Here is a 22,453-nt window from a genome sequence, read left to right on the forward strand (position 1 = left end):
AGTGAATGAGTGAGTGAGTAAGTGAGTGGTGAGTAAGTGGTGAGTGAGTGGTGAGTGAGTGGTGAGTGAGTGGTGAGTAAGTGGTGAGTAAGTGGTGAGTGAGTGGTGAGTGAGTGGTGAGTGAGTGTGTGAGTGAGTGAGTGAGTGTGTGAGTGAGTGAGTGAATGAGTGACTGAGTGAGTGAATGAGTGAGTGAGTAAGTGAGTGGTGAGTGAGTGGTGAGTGAGTGGTGAGTGAGTGGTGAGTAAGTGGTGAGTGAGTGGTGAGTAAGTGGTGAGTGAGTGGTGAGTGAGTGGTGAGTGAGTGTGTGAGTGAGTGAGTGAGTGTGTGAGTGAGTGAGTGAATGAGTGACTGAGTGAGTGAATGAGTGAGTGAGTAAGTGAGTGGTGAGTGAGTGGTGAGTGAGTGGTGAGTGAGTGGTGAGTAAGTGGTGAGTGAGTGGTGAGTGAGTGGTGAGTAAGTGGTGAGTGAGTGGTGAGTAAGTGGTGAGTAAGTGGTGAGTGAGTGGTGAGTGAGTGGTGAGTAAGTGGTGAGTGAGTGGTGAGTAAGTGGTGAGTAAGTGGTGAGTAAGTGGTGAGTGAGTGGTGAGTAAGTGGTGAGTGAGTGGTGAGTGAGTGGTGAGTGAGTGGTGAGTGAGTGGTGAGTAAGTGGTGAGTAAGTGGTGAGTGAGTGGTGAGTGAGTGGTGAGTAAGTGGTGAGTAAGTGGTGAGTGAGTGGTGAGTAAGTGGTGAGTGAGTGGTGAGTGAGTGGTGAGTGAGTGGTGAGTGAGTGGTGAGTGAGTGGTGAGTGAGTGGTGAGTGAGTGGTGAGTGAGTGGTGAGTGAGTGGTGAGTATTCCCACTTCAGGTTCATCTTCCAGCGTCTCCATCCTCGCTGTGGCCGCCATCTTTGTGGGCGTGGCTCTCATCACGCTGCTCTTGGCCCTGGTGGGTTACCTGTGGGTCAAGTCACGTGGGCAGGGCAGGTCAACAGGTGGGTGGGTGTGGGTGGGTGTGGGTGGGTGTGTGTGTGTGTTGGTGGGTGTGGGTGGGTTTGTGTTGGGTGGGTGTGGGTGGGTGGGTGTGGGTGTGTGTGGGTGTGTTGGTGGGTGTGGGTGGGTTTGTGGGTGGGTGGGTGTGGGTGTGTGGGTTGGTGGGTGTGGATGGGTGTGGGTGGGTGTGTGTTGGTGGGTGTGTGTGGGTGGGTGTCTGTTGGTGGGTGTGGGTGGGTGTTTGTGGGTGTGTGTGGGTGGGTGTGGGTCGGTGTGTGTGTGTGTGGGTGTGGGTGGGAGTGGGTGGGTGTGGGTGGGTGTGTGTTGGTGGGTGGGTGTGTGTGGGTGTGGGTGGGTGTGTGTGGTTGTGTGTGGGTGGGTGTGTGTGTGTTGGTGGGTGTGGGTGTTGGTGGGTGGGTGTGGGTGGGTGGGTGTGAGGAGAGGCTTGCGGAGCCCCAATGCGGTTTCAGGAAAGGGCGGTCCTGCACAGATGCCATATTTTCCGTCTGTCTGCTACAGCAGAGGTGTAGGGAATTCCAACAAGACCTACATCTCTGCTTTATTTACCTGGTCAAGGCCTATGATACCATCAGTAGGCCTGGGCTCTGGGTCGTTCTTCGTGCTTTTGGAGTACCTGACCCTCTGCTCACGATCATTAAGGACCTTCATGATGGTGAGCGGGCCCGGGTAAAACTACGTGGCCGGGAGTCAGAGCCATTCCCTGTACACCTTGGGGTGCGACAGGGATGTCCTCTGGCTCCCACATTATTTAACATCTATTTTGACCACGTAGTTCGTGAACCCTTCAATAGCTGTACCGGGGGAATCTCCATATGGTACAGATATAATGGGAGGCTGATCGATGCCCGGGTGCGGTCAAGGGATGGCTCCCTATTGGTCAACCACGTTATGTATGCTGATGATTTGGTAATAGCTGTTCAGTCAGAGGAGGAGTTGGAGACGCAGCTGCTGAGACTGGAGCGTGCCACTAAGAGGTGGGGCCTTACCATCAGCCCCACCAAAACTAAGCACCTGCCTGGGTATTTTGTACCATCGGACACTCCACCCCCACAACTCCCAATCGGTGATGGGGCAATTGTGGAGAGAGTGGAGAGTTTCCCATACCTGGGCAGTGTGCTTATGACTGGCTCCAGTTTAACAGCAGAGGTCTCACTCCGAATCAGTCGAGCGGCAATATCTTTTCATCGGTTGCGTAATGATGTGTGGAAGCTACCTGGTCTGTCGCTCCGCACTAAGCTTCAGGTCTTCTCGGCCACGGTCATTCCCTCCCTTCTCTACGCTTGCAAAACGTGGACCCCCTTAATGGAACATCTTCGCCGGTTAGAAACATTTAGGTTGGCCTGCCTACGATCTATCCTGGGTTTAACCAGGCTGGATTGTGTGAGGAGCTCACAAATCCTTGAAAGATCTGGGCAGGGTCCCATCGGTGAGCTCCTCCGGCGGGCAAGGCTGCGATGGCTGGGTCATGTAGCCCGCATGCCCAGCCACCGCATGCCGAAACAGCTTTTGTTCGGCCGGATTGAGGGGGCTAAACGGGCCCGGCACGGGCTAGAGAAGAGATGGAGTGATGTGGTACAGGAGGACGTGGAGCTGAGTGGACTTGCCGATGACTGGTACCAGCGGTGTCAAGATCGGCCTCTGTGGAGGAGGCTCGTGAAGTACGCTACTGGGCAGTTGGAGGTAGTCACCCTCCAACAACAACGGAGGGCGGAGGAGCGACGCTCACAACAACGAGCGGAGCGCCGGGTGGCTAAAGCACAGCAGATTGGCACAGTAGGGGGCACAGGTGGTGCATCAGCCAGTCATCTCAGTCAGTCGACCCGTGCCACCTGGGTCTGCCCCGGGTCCTCCTGCCAGCGGGCGTTCGACACTTCACGTGGCCTCAAGGTGCACATAGCCTGGCACAAGCGTCGTGGTGACGTCACCGCCACTTTGTGGCGAATGGCGGTTGTTGTTGTTGTTGTTATTGTATGTGTGTCTGTGTGTTTGTGTGTGTGTGTCTGTGTGTGTCTGTGTGTGTGTGTCTGTGTGTGTGTCTGTGTGTGTCTGTGTGTCTGTGTGTGTGTGTCTGTGTGTGTGTCTGTGTGTGTGTGTGTCTGTGTGTGTCTGTGTGTGTGTGTCTGTGTGTGTGTCTGTGTGTGTCTGTGTGTCTGTGTGTGTGTGTCTGTGTGTGTGCCTGTGTGTGTGTGTGCGATATTCCCCAACAGAACTGCTAGAGGAGGGCGAGCCCAGGTGATTGACCCACAGAGATGCATAGAGACCCACAGACTCACCACACAGAGACCCACAGACTCACCACACAGAGGCCCACAGACTCACCACACAGAGACCCATAGACTCACCACACAGAGACCCACAGACTCACCACACAGAGGCCCACAGACTCACCACACAGAGACACCCACAGACTCACCACACAGAGACCCACAGACTCACCACACAGACACCCACTGACTCACCACACAGAGACCCATAGACTCACCACACAGAGACCCACAGACTCACCACACAGAGACCCACAGACTCACTACACAGACACCCACTGACTCACCACACAGAGACCCACAGACTCACCTCACAGAGACCCACAGACTCACCACACAGAGACCCACAGACTCACCAAACAGAGACCCACAGACTCACCACACAGAGACCCACAGACTCACCACACAGAGACCCACAGACTCACCACACAGAGACCCACAGACTCACCACACAGACACCCACACAGACCCCCCATCACACAGAGACCTACAAACTCACCACACAGAGACCCAAAGACTCACCACACAGAGACCCACAGAGTCACCACACAGAGACCCAAAGACTCACCACACAGAGACCCACAGACTCACCACACAGAGACCCACAGACTCACCACACATAGACCCACAGACTCACCACACAGAGACCCACAGACTCACCACACAGAGACCCACAGACTCACCACACAGAGACCCACAGACTCACCACACAGAGACCCACAGACTCACCACACAGAGACCCACAGACTCACCACACAGAGACCCACACAGACTCACCACACAGAGACCCACAGACTCATCACACAGAGACCCACAGACTAACCACACAGAGACCCATAGACTCACCACACAGAGACCCACAGACTCATCACACAGAGACCCACAGACTCACCACATAGAGACCCACAGACTCACCACACAGAGACCCACAGACTCACCACACAGAGACCCACAGACTCACCACACAGAGACCCACACACTCACCACAGAGAGACCCACAGACTCACCACACAGAGACCCACAGACTCACCACACAGAGACCCACAGACTCACCACACAGACACCCACAGACTCACCACCACACAGAGACCCACAGACTCACCACACAGAGACCCACAGACTCACCACACAGAGACCCACAGACTCACCACACAGAGACCCACAGACTCACCACCACACAGAGACCCACAGACTCACCACACAGAGACCCACTGACTCACCAAACAAAGACCCACAGACTCACCACACAGAGACCCACAGACTCACCACACAGACACCCACAGAGACTCACCACACAGAGACCCACAGACTCACCACACAGACACCCACAGACTCACCACACAGAGACCCACAGACTCACCACACAGACACCCACAGACTCACCACCACACAGACACCCACAGACTCACCACACAGAGACCCACACACTCACCACAGAGAGACCCACAGACTCACCACACAGAGACCCACAGACTCACCACACAGACACCCACAGACTCACCACCACACAGAGACCCACAGACTCACCACACAGAGACCCACAGACTCACCACACAGAGACCCACAGATTCACCACACAGAGACCCACTGACTCACCAAACAAAGACCCACAGACTCACCACACAGAGACCCACAGACTCACCACACAGAGACCCACAGACTCACCACACAGACACCCACAGAGACTCACCACACAGAGACCCACAGACTCACCACACAGACACCCACAGACTCACCACCACACAGAGACCCACAGACTCACCACACAGAGACCCACAGACTCACCACACAGAGACCCACAGACTCACCACACAGAGACCCACAGACTCACCACCACACAGAGACCCACAGACTCACCACACAGAGACCCACTGACTCACCAAACAAAGACCCACAGACTCACCACACAGAGACCCACAGACTCACCACACAGAGACCCACAGATTCACCACACAGAGACCCACAGACTCACTACACAGACACCCACAGACTCACCACACAGAGACCCACAGACTCACCACACAGAGACCCACAGACTCACCACACAGAGACCCACAGACTCACCACACAGAGACCCACAGACTCACCACACAGAGACCCACAGACTCACCACACAGAAACCCACAGACTCACCACACAGAGACCCACAGACTCACCACAGACACCCACAGACTCACCACAAAGAGACCCACAGACTCACCACACAGAGACCCACAGACTCACCACACAGACACCCACAGACTCACCACACAGAGACCCACAGACTCACCACCACACAGACACCCACAGACTCACCACACAGACACCCACAGACTCACCACACAGAGACCCACAGACTCACCACACAGACACCCACAGACTCACCACCACACAGAGACCCACAGACTCACCACACAGAGACCCACAGACTCACCACACAGAGACCCACAGACTCACCACCACACAGAGACCCACAGACTCACCACACAGAGACCCACAGACTCACCACACAGAGACCCACAGATTCACCACACAGAGACCCACAGACTCACTACACAGACACCCACAGACTCACCACACAGAAACCCACAGACTCACCACACAGAGACCCACAGATTCATCACACAGAGACCCACAGACTCACTACACAGACACCCACAGACTCACCACACAGAGACCCACAGACTCACCACACAGAGACCCACAGACTCACCACACAGAGACCCACAGACTCATCACACAGAGACCCACAGACTCACCACACAGACACCCACAGACTCACCACCACACAGACACCCACAGACTCACCACACAGACACCCACAGACTCACCACACAGAGACCCACAGACTCACCACACAGAGACCCACAGACTCACCACACAGAGACCCACAGACTCACCACACAGAGACCCACACAGACTCACCACACAGAGACCCACAGACTCACCACACAGAGACCCACACAGACTCACCACACAGAGACCCACAGACTCACCACCACACAGAGACCCACAGACTCACCACACACACACCCACAAACTCACCACACAGAGACCCAAAGACTCACCACACAGAGACCCACAGAGTCACCACACAGAGACCCAAAGACTCACCACACAGAGACCCACAGACTCACCACACAGAGACCCACAGACTCACCACACATAGACCCACAGACTCACCACACAGAGACCCACAGACTCACCACACAGAGACCCACAGACTCACCACACAGAGACCCACAGACTCACCACACAGAGACCCACAGACTCACCACACAGAGACCCACAGACTCACCACACAGAGACCCACACAGACTCACCACACAGAGACCCACAGACTCATCACACAGAGACCCACAGACTAACCACACAGAGACCCATAGACTCACCACACAGAGACCCACAGACTCATCACACAGAGACCCACAGACTCACCACATAGAGACCCACAGACTCACCACACAGAGACCCACAGACTCACCACACAGAGACCCACAGACTCACCACACAGAGACCCACACACTCACCACAGAGAGACCCACAGACTCACCACACAGAGACCCACAGACTCACCACACAGAGACCCACAGACTCACCACACAGACACCCACAGACTCACCACCACACAGAGACCCACAGACTCACCACACAGAGACCCACAGACTCACCACACAGAGACCCACAGACTCACCACACAGAGACCCACAGACTCACCACCACACAGAGACCCACAGACTCACCACACAGAGACCCACAGACTCACCACACAGACACCCACAGACTCACCACCACACAGAGACCCACAGACTCACCACACAGACACCCACAGACTCACCACCACACAGAGACCCATAGACTCACCACACAGAGACCCACAGACTCACCACACAGAGACCCACTGACTCACCAAACAAAGACCCACAGACTCACCACACAGAGACCCACAGACTCACCACACAGACACCCACAGAGACTCACCACACAGAGACCCACAGACTCACCACACAGACACCCACAGACTCACCACACAGAGACCCACAGACTCACCACACAGACACCCACAGACTCACCACCACACAGACACCCACAGACTCACCACACAGAGACCCACACACTCACCACAGAGAGACCCACAGACTCACCACACAGAGACCCACAGACTCACCACACAGACACCCACAGACTCACCACCACACAGAGACCCACAGACTCACCACACAGAGACCCACAGACTCACCACACAGAGACCCACAGATTCACCACACAGAGACCCACTGACTCACCAAACAAAGACCCACAGACTCACCACTACACAGAGACCCACAGACTCACCACACAGAGACCCACAGACTCACCACACAGAGACCCACAGACTCACCACACAGACACCCACAGAGACTCACCACACAGAGACCCACAGACTCACCACACAGACACCCACAGACTCACCACCACACAGAGACCCACAGACTCACCACACAGAGACCCACAGACTCACCACACAGAGACCCACAGACTCACCACACAGAGACCCACAGACTCACCACCACACAGAGACCCACAGACTCACCACACAGAGACCCACTGACTCACCAAACAAAGACCCACAGACTCACCACACAGAGACCCACAGACTCACCACACAGAGACCCACAGATTCACCACACAGAGACCCACAGACTCACTACACAGACACCCACAGACTCACCACACAGAGACCCACAGACTCACCACACAGAGACCCACAGACTCACCACACAGAGACCCACAGACTCACCACACAGAGACCCACAGACTCACCACACAGAGACCCACAGACTCACCACACAGAAACCCACAGACTCACCACACAGAGACCCACAGACTCACCACAGACACCCACAGACTCACCACAAAGAGACCCACAGACTCACCACACAGAGACCCACAGACTCACCACACAGACACCCACAGACTCACCACACAGAGACCCACAGACTCACCACCACACAGACACCCACAGACTCACCACACAGACACCCACAGACTCACCACACAGAGACCCACAGACTCACCACACAGACACCCACAGACTCACCACCACACAGAGACCCACAGACTCACCACACAGAGACCCACAGACTCACCACACAGAGACCCACAGACTCACCACCACACAGAGACCCACAGACTCACCACACAGAGACCCACTGACTCACCAAACAAAGACCCACAGACTCACCACACAGAGACCCACAGACTCACCACACAGAGACCCACAGATTCACCACACAGAGACCCACAGACTCACTACACAGACACCCACAGACTCACCACACAGAAACCCACAGACTCACCACACAGAGACCCACAGATTCATCACACAGAGACCCACAGACTCACTACACAGACACCCACAGACTCACCACACAGAGACCCACAGACTCACCACACAGAGACCCACAGACTCACCACACAGAGACCCACAGACTCATCACACAGAGACCCACAGACTCACCACACAGACACCCACAGACTCACCACCACACAGACACCCACAGACTCACCACACAGACACCCACAGACTCACCACACAGAGACCCACAGACTCACCACACAGAGACCCACAGACTCACCACACAGAGACCCACAGACTCACCACACAGAGACCCACACAGACTCACCACACAGAGACCCACAGACTCACCACACAGAGACCCACACAGACTCACCACACAGAGACCCACAGACTCACCACCACACAGAGACCCACAGACTCACCACACACACACCCACAGACTCACCACACAGAGACCCACAGACTCACCACAGAGACCCACAGACTCACCACACAGAGACCCACAGACTCACCACACAGAGACCCACAGACTCACCACACAGAGACCCACAGACTCACCACACAGAGACCCATAGACTCACCACACAGAGACCCACAGACTCACCACACAGAGACCCACAGACTCACCACACAGAGACCCATAGACTCACCACACAGAGACCCACAGACTCACCACCACACAGAGACCCACAGACTCACCACACAGAGACTCACCACCACACAGAGACCCACAGAGACTCACCACACAGAGACCCACAGACTCACCACACAGAGACCCACAGACTCACCACACAGAGACACACAGACTCACCACACAGAGACCCACAGACTCACCACACAGAGACCCACAGACTCACCACACAGAGACCCACAGACTCACCACCACACAGAGACCCATAGACTCACCACACAGAGACCCACAGACTCACCACAGAGACCCACAGACTCACCACACAGAGACCCACAGACTCACCACACAGAGACCCACAGACTCACCACACAGAGACCCACAGACTCAGCGACTGAATCATCATCCTGATCCTCAGAGAACTGTCGGACGAACCACGGCCTGAACCAACGGAGACTTCACCGGAACCAGCGCCAGATCCAGCGCCGGAACCAGCGCCAGAACCAGCGCCGGAACCGGTGCCGGAGGTGAACACTTGCCGGGGTTTAGTGCCCGTGACCTCATGACCTGTCGTGTCGGGTTCTAGCGGGTTAACACCACTTAGCTGTCCACCCACAGACTCAACACTGCCCATAGACTCAACACTGCCACCCATAGACTCAACACTGCCACCCATAGACTCAACACTGCCCATAGACTCAACACTGCCACCCATAGACTCAACACTGCCACCCATAGACTCAACACTGCCCATAGACTCAGCACTGCCACTCATAGACTCAACACTGCCCATAAACTCAACACTGCCCATAGACTCAACACTGCCACCCATAGACTCAACACTGCCACCCATAGACTCAACACTGCCACCCATAGACTCAACACTGCCACCCATAGACTCAACACTGCCCATAGACTCAGCACTGCCACCCATAGACTCAACACTGCCCATAGACTCAACACTGCCCATAGACTCAACACTGCCACCCATAGACTCAACACTGCCACCCATAGACTCAACACTGCCACCCATAGACTCAGCACTGCCGATAGACTCAACACTGCCACCCATAGACTCAACACTGCCACCCATAGACTCAACACTGCCCATAGACTCAGCACTGCCACCCATAGACTCAACACTGCCCATAGACTCAACACTGCCCATAGACTCAACACTGCCACCCATAGACTCAGCACTGCCACCCATAGACTCAGCACTGCCACCCATAGACTCAACACTGCCACCCATAGACTCAGCACTGCCACCCACAGACTCAACACTGCCACCCATAGACTCAACACTGCCACCCATAGACTCAACACTGCCCATAGACTCAACACTGCCACCCATAGACTCAACACTGCACCATAGACTCAGCACTGCCACCCATAGACTCAACACTGCCACCCATAGACTCAGCACTGCCACCCATAGACTCAACACTGCCACCCATAGACTCAACACTGCCACCCATAGACTCAACACTGCCACCCATAGACTCAACACTGCCACCCATAGACTCAGCACTGCCACCCATAGACTCAACACTGCCACCCATAGACTCAACACTGCCACCCATAGACTCAACACTGCCACCCATAGACTCAACACTGCCACCCATAGACTCAACACTGCCCATAGACTCAACACTGCCACCCATAGACTCAACACTGCCACCCATAGACTCAACACTGCCCATAGACTCAACACTGCCACCCATAGACTCAACACTGCCACCCATAGACTCAACACTGCCACCCATAGACTCAACACTGCCACCCATAGACTCAACACTGCCACCCATAGACTCAACACTGCCCATAGACTCAACACTGCCACCCATAGACTCAACACTGCCCATAGACTCAACACTGCCCATAGACTCAACACTGCCACCCATAGACTCAACACTGCCACCCATAGACTCAACACTGCCCATAGACTCAACACTGCCCATAGACTCAACACTGCCACCCACAGACTCAACACTGCCACCCATAGACTCAACACTGCCACCCATAGACTCAACACTGCCACCCACAGACTCAACACTGCCACCCATAGACTCAACACTGCCACCCATAGACTCAACACTGCCACCCATAGACTCAACACTGCCACCCATAGACTCAGCACTGCCCATAGACTCAACACTGCCCATAGACTCAACACTGCCACCCATAGACTCAACAATGGCCATAGACTCAACACTGCCACCCATAGACTCAACACTGCACCATAGACTCAACACTGCCACCCATAGACTCAACACTGCACCATAGACTCAACACTGCCCATAGACTCAGCACTGCCCATAGACTCAACACTGCCACCCATAGACTCAACACTGCCCATAGACTCAACACTGTCACCCATAGACTCAACACTGCACCATAGACTCAACACTGCCACCCATAGACTCAACACTGCCACCCATAGACTCAGCACTGCCTGTAGACTCAACACTGCCCATAGACTCAACACTGCCATAGACTCAACACTGCACCATAGAATCAACACTGCCACCCATAGACTCAGCACTGCCACCCATAGACTCAACACTGCCCATAGACTCAACACTGCCACCCACAGACTCAACATTGCCCATAGACTCAACACTGCCCATAGACTCAACACTGCACCATAGACTCAGCACTGCCACCCATAGACTCAACACTGCCACCCATAGACTCAACACTGCCCATAGACTCAACACTGCCCATAGACTCAACACTGCCACCCATAGACTCAACACTGCCACCCATAGACTCAACACTGCCCATAGACTCAACACTGCCCATAAACTCAACACTGCCACCCACAGACTCAACATTGCCCATAGACTCAACACTGCCCATAGACTCAACACTGCACCATAGACTCAGCACTGCCACCCATAGACTCAACACTGCCACCCATAGACTCAGCACTGCCACCCATAGACTCAACACTGCCCATAGACTCAACACTGCCACCCACAGACTCAACACTGCCCATAGACTCAACACTGCCCATAGACTCAACACTGCACCATAGACTCAGCACTGCCACCCATAGACTCAACACTGCACCATAGACTCAGCACTGCCACCCATAGACTCAACACTGCCACCCATAGACTCAACACTGCCACCCATAGACTCAACACTGCCCATAGACTCAACACTGCCACCCATAGACTCAACACTGCCCTTAGATTCAACACTGCCCATAGACTCAACACTGCCACCCATAGACTCAACACTGCCACCCATAGACTCAGCACTGCCACCCACAGACTCAACACTGCCACCCATAGACTCAACACTGCCACCCATAGACTCAACACTGCCACCCACAGACTCAACATTGCCACCCATAGACTCAACACTGCCACCCATAGACTCAACACTGCCACCCATAGACTCAGCACTGCCACCCATAGAATCAGCACTGCCCATAGCCTCAGCACTGCCACCCATAGACTCAACACTGCCCATAGGCTCAACACAGCACCAAAGACTCAACACTGCCACCCATAGACTCAACACTGCCACCCATAGACTCAACACTGCCCATAGACTCAACACTGCCCATAAACTCAACACTGCCACCCACAGACTCAACATTGCCCATAGACTCAACACTGCCCATAGACTCAACACTGCACCATAGACTCAGCACTGCCACCCATAGACTCAACACTGCCACCCATAGACTCAGCACTGCCACCCATAGACTCAACACTGCCCATAGACTCAACACTGCCACCCACAGACTCAACATTGCCCATAGACTCAACACTGCCCATAGACTCAACACTGCACCATAGACTCAGCACTGCCACCGATAGACTCAACACTGCACCATAGACTCAGCACTGCCACCCATAGACTCAACACTGCCACCCATAGACTCAACACTGCCACCCATAGACTCAACACTGCCCATAGACTCAACACTGCCACCCATAGACTCAACACTGCCCTTAGATTCAACACTGCCCATAGACTCAACACTGCCACCCATAGACTCAACACTGCCACCCATAGACTCAGCACTGCCACCCACAGACTCAACACTGCCACCCATAGACTCAACACTGCCACCCATAGACTCAACACTGCCACCCACAGACTCAACACTGCCACCCATAGACTCAACACTGCCACCCATAGACTCAACACTGCCACCCATAGACTCAGCACTGCCACCCATAGAATCAGCACTGCCCATAGCCTCAGCACTGCCACCCATAGACTCAGCACTGCCACCCACAGACTCAACACTGCCCATAGACTCAACACTGCCACCCATAGACTCAACACTGCCACCCATAGACTCAACACTGCCACCCATAGACTCAACACTGCCACCCATAGACTCAACACTGCCACCCATAGACTCAACACTGCCACCCATAGACTCAACACTGCCACCAGTAGACTCAACACTGCCACCCATAGACTCAACACTGCCACCCATAGACTCAACACTGCCACCCATAGACTCAACACTGCCCATAGACTCAACACTGCCACCCATAGACTCAACACTGCCACCCATAGACTCAACACTGCCACCCACAGACTCAACACTGCCCATAGACTCAACACTGTCCATAGACTCAGCACTGCCACCCATAGACTCAACACTGCCACCCATAGACTCAACACTGCCACCCATAGACTCAACACTGCCCTTAGATTCAACACTGCCACCCATAGACTCAACACTGCACCAGAGACTCAGCACTCCCACTCATAGACTCAACACTGCCACCCATAGACTCAACACTGCCACCCATAGACTCAACACTGCCCATAGACTTAACACTGCCCATAGACTCAACACTGCCCATAGACTCAACACTGCCACCCATAGACTCAACACTGCCACCCATAGACTCAACACTGCCCATAGACTCAACACTGCACCATAGACTCAACACTGCACCATTGACTCAACACTGCACCATAGACTCAACACTGCCCATAGACTCAACACTGCACCATAGACTCAACACTGCCCATAGACTCAACACTGCACCATAGACTCAACACTGCCCATAGACTCAACACTGCCCCATAGACTCAGCACTGCCCATAGACTCAACACTGCCCATAGACTATACACTGCCCATAGACTCAACACTGCCCATAGACTCAACACTACCCATAGACTCAACCCTGCCACCCATAGACTCAACACTGCCACTCACAGACTCAACACTGCCACCCATAGACTCAACACTGCCACCCATAGACTCAACACTGCCACCCACAGACTCAACACTGCCACCCACAGACTCAACACTGCCACCCACAGACTCAACACTGCCACCCATAGACTCAACACTGCCACCCATAGACTCAACACTGCCACCCATAGACTCAACACTGCCTGTAGACTCAACACTGCCCATAGACTCAGCACTGCCACCCATAGACTCAACACTGCCACCCATAGACTCAACACTGCCACCCACAGACTCAACACTGCCACCCATAGACTCAACACTGCCCATGACTCAACACTGCCCATAGACTCAACACTGCCCATAGACTCAACAATGCCTATAGACTCAACACTGCCACCCATAGACTCAACACTGCCACCCATAGACTCAACACTGCACCATAGACTCAACACTGCCCATAGACTCAACACTGCACCATAGACTCAACACTGCACCATAGACTCAACACTGCACCATAGACTCAACACTGAGACCCATAGACTCAACACTGCACCATAGACTCAGCACTGCCCATAGACTCAACACTGCACCATAGACTCAACACTGCACCATAGACTCAACACTGCCACCCATAGACTCAACACTGCCACCCATAGACTCAACACTGCCCATAGACTCAACACTGCCACCCATAGACTCAACACTGCCCATAGACTCAACACTGCCACCCATAGACTCAACACTGCCCATAGACTCAACACTGCCCATAGACTCAGCACTGCCACCCATAGACTCAACACTGCCACCCATAGACTCAACACTGCCCATAGACCCAACACTGCTCATAGACTCAACACTGCCACCCATAGACTCAAAACTGCCCATAGACTCAACACCGCCCATAGACTCAACACTGCCCATAGACTCAACACTGCCCATAGACTCAACACTGCACCATAGACTCAACACTGCCACCCATAGACTCAACACTGCACCATAGACTCAACACTGCACCATAGACTCAGCACTGCCACCCATAGACTCAACACTGCACCATAGACTCAACACTGACCATAGACTCAACACTGCCACCCATAGACTCAACACTGCACCATAGACTCAACACTGCCACCCATAGACTCAACACTGCACCATAGACTCAACACTGCCCATAGACTCAGCACTGCCCATAGATTCAACACTGCCACCCATAGACTCAACACTGCCCATAGACTCAACACTGTCACCCATAGACTCAACACTGCACCATAGACTCAACACTGCCACCCATAGACTCAACACTGCCAACCATAGACTCAGCACTGCCTGTAGACTCAACACTGCCCATAGACTCAACACTGCCATAGACTCAACACTGCACCATAGACTCAACACTGCCACCCATAGACTCAGCACTGCCACCCATAGACTCAACACTGCCCATAGACTCAACACTGCCACCCACAGACTCAACATTGTCCATAGACTCAACACTGCCCATAGACTCAACACTGCACCATAGACTCAGCACTGCCACCCATAGACTCAACACTGCCACCCATAGACTCAACACTGCCCATAGACTCAACACTGCCCATAGACTCAACACTGCCACCCATAGACTCAACACTGCCACCCATAGACTCAACACTGCCCATAGACTCAACACTGCCCATAAACTCAACACTGCCACCCACAGACTCAACATTGCCCATAGACTCAACACTGCCCATAGACTAAACACTGCACCATAGACTCAGCACTGCCACCCATAGACTCAACACTGCCACCCATAGACTCAGCACTGCCACCCATAGACTCAACACTGCCCATAGACTCAACACTGCCACCCACAGACTCAACATTGCCCATAGACTCAACACTGCCCATAGACTCAACACTGCACCATAGACTCAGCACTGCCACTCATAGACTCAACACTGCACCATAGACTCAGCACTGCCACCCATAGACTCAACACTGCCACCCATAGACTCAACACTGCCACCCATAGACTCAACACTGCCCATAGACTCAACACTGCCACCCATAGACTCAACACTGCCCTTAGATTCAACACTGCCCATAGACTCAACACTGCCACCCATAGACTCAACACTGCCACCCATAGACTCAGCACTGCCACCCACAGACTCAACACTGCCACCCATAGACTCAACACTGCCACCCATAGACTCAACACTGCCACCCACAGACTCAACACTGCCACCCATAGACTCAACACTGCCACCCATAGACTCAACACTGCCACCCATAGACTCAGCACTGCCACCCATAGAATCAGCACTGCCCATAGCCTCAGCACTGCCACCCATAGACTCAACACTGCCCATAGGCTCAACACAGCACCAAAGACTCAACACTGCCACCCATAGACTCAACACTGCCACCCATAGACTCAACACTGCCCATAGACTCAACACTGCCCATAAACTCAACACTGCCACCCACAGACTCAACATTGCCCATAGACTCAACACTGCCCATAGACTCAACACTGCACCATAGACTCAGCACTGCCACCCATAGACTCAACACTGCCACCCATAGACTCAGCACTGCCACCCATAGACTCAACACTGCCCATAGACTCAACACTGCCACCCACAGACTCAACATTGCCCATAGACTCAACACTGCCCATAGACTCAACACTGCACCATAGACTCAGCACTGCCACCCATAGACTCAACACTGCACCATAGACTCAGCACTGCCACCCATAGACTCAACACTGCCACCCATAGACTCAACACTGCCACCCATAGACTCAACACTGCCCATAGACTCAACACTGCCACCCATAGACTCAACACTGCCCTTAGATTCAACACTGCCCATAGACTCAACACTGCCACCCATAGACTCAACACTGCCACCCATAGACTCAGCACTGCCACCCACAGACTCAACACTGCCACCCATAGACTCAACACTGCCACCCATAGACTCAACACTGCCACCCACAGACTCAACACTGCCACCCATAGACTCAACACTGCCACCCATAGACTCAACACTGCCACCCATAGACTCAGCACTGCCACCCATAGAATCAGCACTGCCCATAGCCTCAGCACTGCCACCCATAGACTCAGCACTGCCACCCACAGACTCAACACTGCCCATAGACTCAACACTGCCACCCATAGTCTCAGCACTGCCACCCATAGACTTAACACTGCCACCCACAGACTCAACACTGCCCATAGACTCAACACTGCCCATAGACTCAACACTGCCCATAGACTCAACACTGCCCATAGACTCAACACTGCCCATAGACTTAACACTGCCCATGACTCAACACTGCCCATAGACTCAACACTGCCACCCACAGACTCAACACTGCCACCCATAGACTCAGCACTGCCACCCATAGACTCAACACTGCCCATAGACTCAACACTGCCCATAAACTCAACACTGCCACCCATAGACTCAACACTGCCCATAGACTCAACACTGCCACCCATAGACTCAACACTGCCACCCACAGACTCAACACTGCCACCCATAGACTCAGCACTGCCACCCATAGACTCAACACTGCCACCCATAGACTCAACACTGCACCATAGACTCAACACTGCCCATAGACTCAGCACTGCCCATAGACTCAACACTGCCACCCATAGACTCAACACTGCCCATAGACTCAACACTGTCACCCATAGACTCAACACTGCACCATAGACTCAACACTGCCACCCATAGACTCAACACTGCCACCCATAGACTCAGCACTGCCTGTAGACTCAACACTGCCCATAGACTCAACACTGCCATAGACTCAACACTGCACCATAGACTCAACACTGCCACCCATAGACTCAGCACTGCCACCCATAGACTCAACACTGCCCATAGACTCAACACTGCCACCCACAGACTCAACATTGCCCATAGACTCAACACTGCCCATAGACTCAACACTGCACCATAGACTCAGCACTGCCACCCATAGCCTCAACACTGCCACCCATAGACTCAACACTGCCCATAGACTCAACACTGCCCATAGACTCAACACTGCCACCCATAGACTCAACACTGCCACCCATAGACTCAACACTGCCCATAGACTCAACACTGCCCATAAACTCAACACTGCCACCCACAGACTCAACATTGCCCATAGACTCAACACTGCCCATAGACTCAACACTGCACCATAGACTCAGCACTGCCACCCATAGACTCAACACTGCCACCCATAGACTCAGCACTGCCACCCATAGACTCAACACTGCCCATAGACTCAACACTGCCACCCACAGACTCAACATTGCCCATAGACTCAACACTGCCCATAGACTCAACACTGCACCATAGACTCAGCACTGCCACCCATAGACTCAACACTGCACCATAGACTCAGCACTGCCACCCATAGACTCAACACTGCCACCCATAGACTCAACACTGCCACCCATAGACTCAACACTGCCCATAGACTCAACACTGCCACCCATAGACTCAACATTGCCCTTAGATTCAACACTGCCCATAGACTCAACACTGCCACCCATAGACTCAACACTGCCACCCATAGACTCAGCACTGCCACCCACAGACTCAACACTGCCACCCATAGACTCAACACTGCCACCCATAGACTCAACACTGCCACCCACAGACTCAACACTGCCACCCATAGACTCAACACTGCCACCCATAGACTCAACACTGCCACCCATAGACTCAGCACTGCCACCCATAGAATCAGCACTGCCCATAGCCTCAGCACTGCCACCCATAGACTCAACACTGCCCATAGGCTCAACACAGCACCAAAGACTCAACACTGCCACCCATAGACTCAACACTGCCACCCATAGACTCAACACTGCCCATAGACTCAACACTGCCCATAAACTCAACACTGCCACCCACAGACTCAACATTGCCCATAGACTCAACACTGCCCATAGACTCAACACTGCACCATAGACTCAGCACTGCCACCCATAGACTCAACACTGCCACCCATAGACTCAGCACTGCCACCCATAGACTCAACACTGCCCATAGACTCAACACTGCCACCCACAGACTCAACATTGCCCATAGACTCAACACTGCCCATAGACTCAACACTGCACCATAGACTCAGCACTGCCACCCATAGACTCAACACTGCACCATAGACTCAGCACTGCCACCCATAGACTCAACACTGCCACCCATAGACTCAACACTGCCACCCATAGACTCAACACTGCCCATAGACTCAACACTGCCACCCATAGACTCAACACTGCCCTTAGATTCAACACTGCCCATAGACTCAACACTGCCACCCATAGACTCAACACTGCCACCCATAGACTCAGCACTGCCACCCACAGACTCAACACTGCCACCCATAGACTCAACACTGCCACCCATAGACTCAACACTGCCACCCACAGACTCAACACTGCCACCCATAGACTCAACACTGCCACCCATAGACTCAACACTGCCACCCATAGACTCAGCACTGCCACCCATAGAATCAGCACTGCCCATAGCCTCAGCACTGCCACCCATAGACTCAGCACTGCCACCCACAGACTCAACACTGCCCATAGACTCAACACTGCCAACCATAGACTCAACACTGCCACCCATAGACTCAACACTGCCACCCATAGACTCAACACTGCCACCCATAGACTCAACACTGCCACCCATAGACTCAACACTGCCACCCATAGACTCAACACTGCCACCAGTAGACTCAACACTGCCACCCATAGACTCAACACTGCCACCCATAGACTCAACACTGCCACCCATAGACTCAACACTGCCCATAGACTCAACACTGCCACCCATAGACTCAACACTGCCACCCATAGACTCAACACTGCCACCCACAGACTCAACACTGCCCATAGACTCAACACTGTCCATAGACTCAGCACTGCCACCCATAGACTCAACACTGCCACCCATAGACTCAACACTGCCACCCATAGACTCAACACTGCCCTTAGATTCAACACTGCCACCCATAGACTCAACACTGCACCAGAGACTCAGCACTCCCACTCATAGACTCAACACTGCCACCCATAGACTCAACACTGCCACCCATAGACTCAACACTGCCCATAGACTTAACACTGCCCATAGACTCAACACTGCCCATAGACTCAACACTGCCACCCATAGACTCAACACTGCCACCCATAGACTCAACACTGCCCATAGACTCAACACTGCACCATAGACTCAACACTGCACCATTGACTCAACACTGCACCATAGACTCAACACTGCCCATAGACTCAACACTGCACCATAGACTCAACACTGCCCATAGACTCAACACTGCACCATAGACTCAACACTGCCCATAGACTCAACACTGCCCCATAGACTCAGCACTGCCCATAGACTCAACACTGCCCATAGACTATACACTGCCCATAGACTCAACACTGCCCATAGACTCAACACTACCCATAGACTCAACCCTGCCACCCATAGACTCAACACTGCCACTCACAGACTCAACACTGCCACCCATAGACTCAACACTGCCACCCATAGACTCAACACTGCCACCCACAGACTCAACACTGCCACCCACAGACTCAACACTGCCACCCATAGACTCAACACTGCCACCCATAGACTCAACACTGCCACCCATAGACTCAACACTGCCTGTAGACTCAACACTGCCCATAGACTCAGCACTGCCACCCATAGACTCAACACTGCCACCCATAGACTCAACACTGCCACCCACAGACTCAACACTGCCACCCATAGACTCAACACTGCCCATGACTCAACACTGCCCATAGACTCAACACTGCCCATAGACTCAACAATGCCTATAGACCCAACACTGCACCATAGACTCAACACTGCCACCCATAGACACAGCACTGCCCATAGACTCAACACTGCCACCCATAGACTCAACACTGCCACCCACAGACTCAACACTGCCACCCATAGACTCAACACTGCCACCCATAGACTCAGCACTGCCACCCATAGACTTAACACTGCCCATAGACTCAACACTGCCCATAGACTCAGCACTGCCCATAGACTCAACACTGCCCATAGACTCAACACTGCCCATAGACTCAACACTGCCACCCATAGACTCAACACTGCACCATAGACTCAGCACTGCCACCCATAGACTCAACACCGCCACCCATAGACTCAACACTGCCTATAGATTCAACACTGCCCTTAGATTCAACACTGCCCATAGACTCAACACTGCCACCCATAGACTCAACATTGCCACCCATAGACTCAACACTGCCCATAGGCTCAAAACAGCACCAAAGACTCAACACTGCCACCCATAGACTCAACACTGCACCATAGACTCAGCACTGCCACCCATAGACTCAACACTGCCACCCATAGACTCAACACTGCCACCCATAGACTCAACACTGCCCATAGACTTAACACTGCCCATAGACTCAACACTGCCCATAGACTCAACACTGCCACCCATAGACTCAACACTGCCACCCACAGACTCAACACTGCCACCCATAGACTCAGCACTGCCACCCATAGACTCAACACTGCCACCCATAGACTTAACACTGCCCATGACTCAACACTGCCCATAGACTCAACAATGCCTATAGACCCAACACTGCACCATAGACTCAACACTGCCACCCATAGACTCAGCACTGCCACCCATAGACTTAACACTGCCACCCACAGACTCAACACTGCCCATAGACTCAACACTGCCCATAGACTCAACACTGCCCATAGACTCAACACTGCCCATAGACTCAACACTGCCCATAGACTTAACACTGCCCATGACTCAACACTGCCCATAGACTCAACACTGCCACCCACAGACTCAACACTGCCACCCATAGACTCAGCACTGCCACCCATAGACTCAACACTGCCCATAGACTCAACACTGCCCATAAACTCAACACTGCCACCCATAGACTCAACACTGCCCATAGACTCAACACTGCCACCCATAGACTCAACACTGCCACCCACAGACTCAACACTGCCACCCATAGACTCAGCACTGCCACCC

General features: G+C 53.4%; 1 long non-coding RNA gene across 1 annotated transcript; it reads left to right on the forward strand.

Annotated features, from left to right (window-relative positions):
- Window positions 1-9,763, forward strand: LOC142907724 (uncharacterized). The gene is made up of 3 exons (XR_012931239.1): window positions 1-971; window positions 3,198-3,222; window positions 9,621-9,763. It is a non-coding gene; the product is annotated as an uncharacterized LOC142907724 (long non-coding RNA).
- The last annotated feature ends 12,690 nt before the right edge of the window (window positions 9,764-22,453 follow it).

The sequence above is a fragment of the Petromyzon marinus genome, chromosome 82, assembly GCF_048934315.1.
Source record: "Petromyzon marinus isolate PM22_M1 ecotype Great Lakes invasive population chromosome 82, UKy_Petmar_22M1.pri1.0, whole genome shotgun sequence".
Lineage (NCBI taxonomy): Eukaryota > Metazoa > Chordata > Hyperoartia > Petromyzontiformes > Petromyzontidae > Petromyzon > Petromyzon marinus.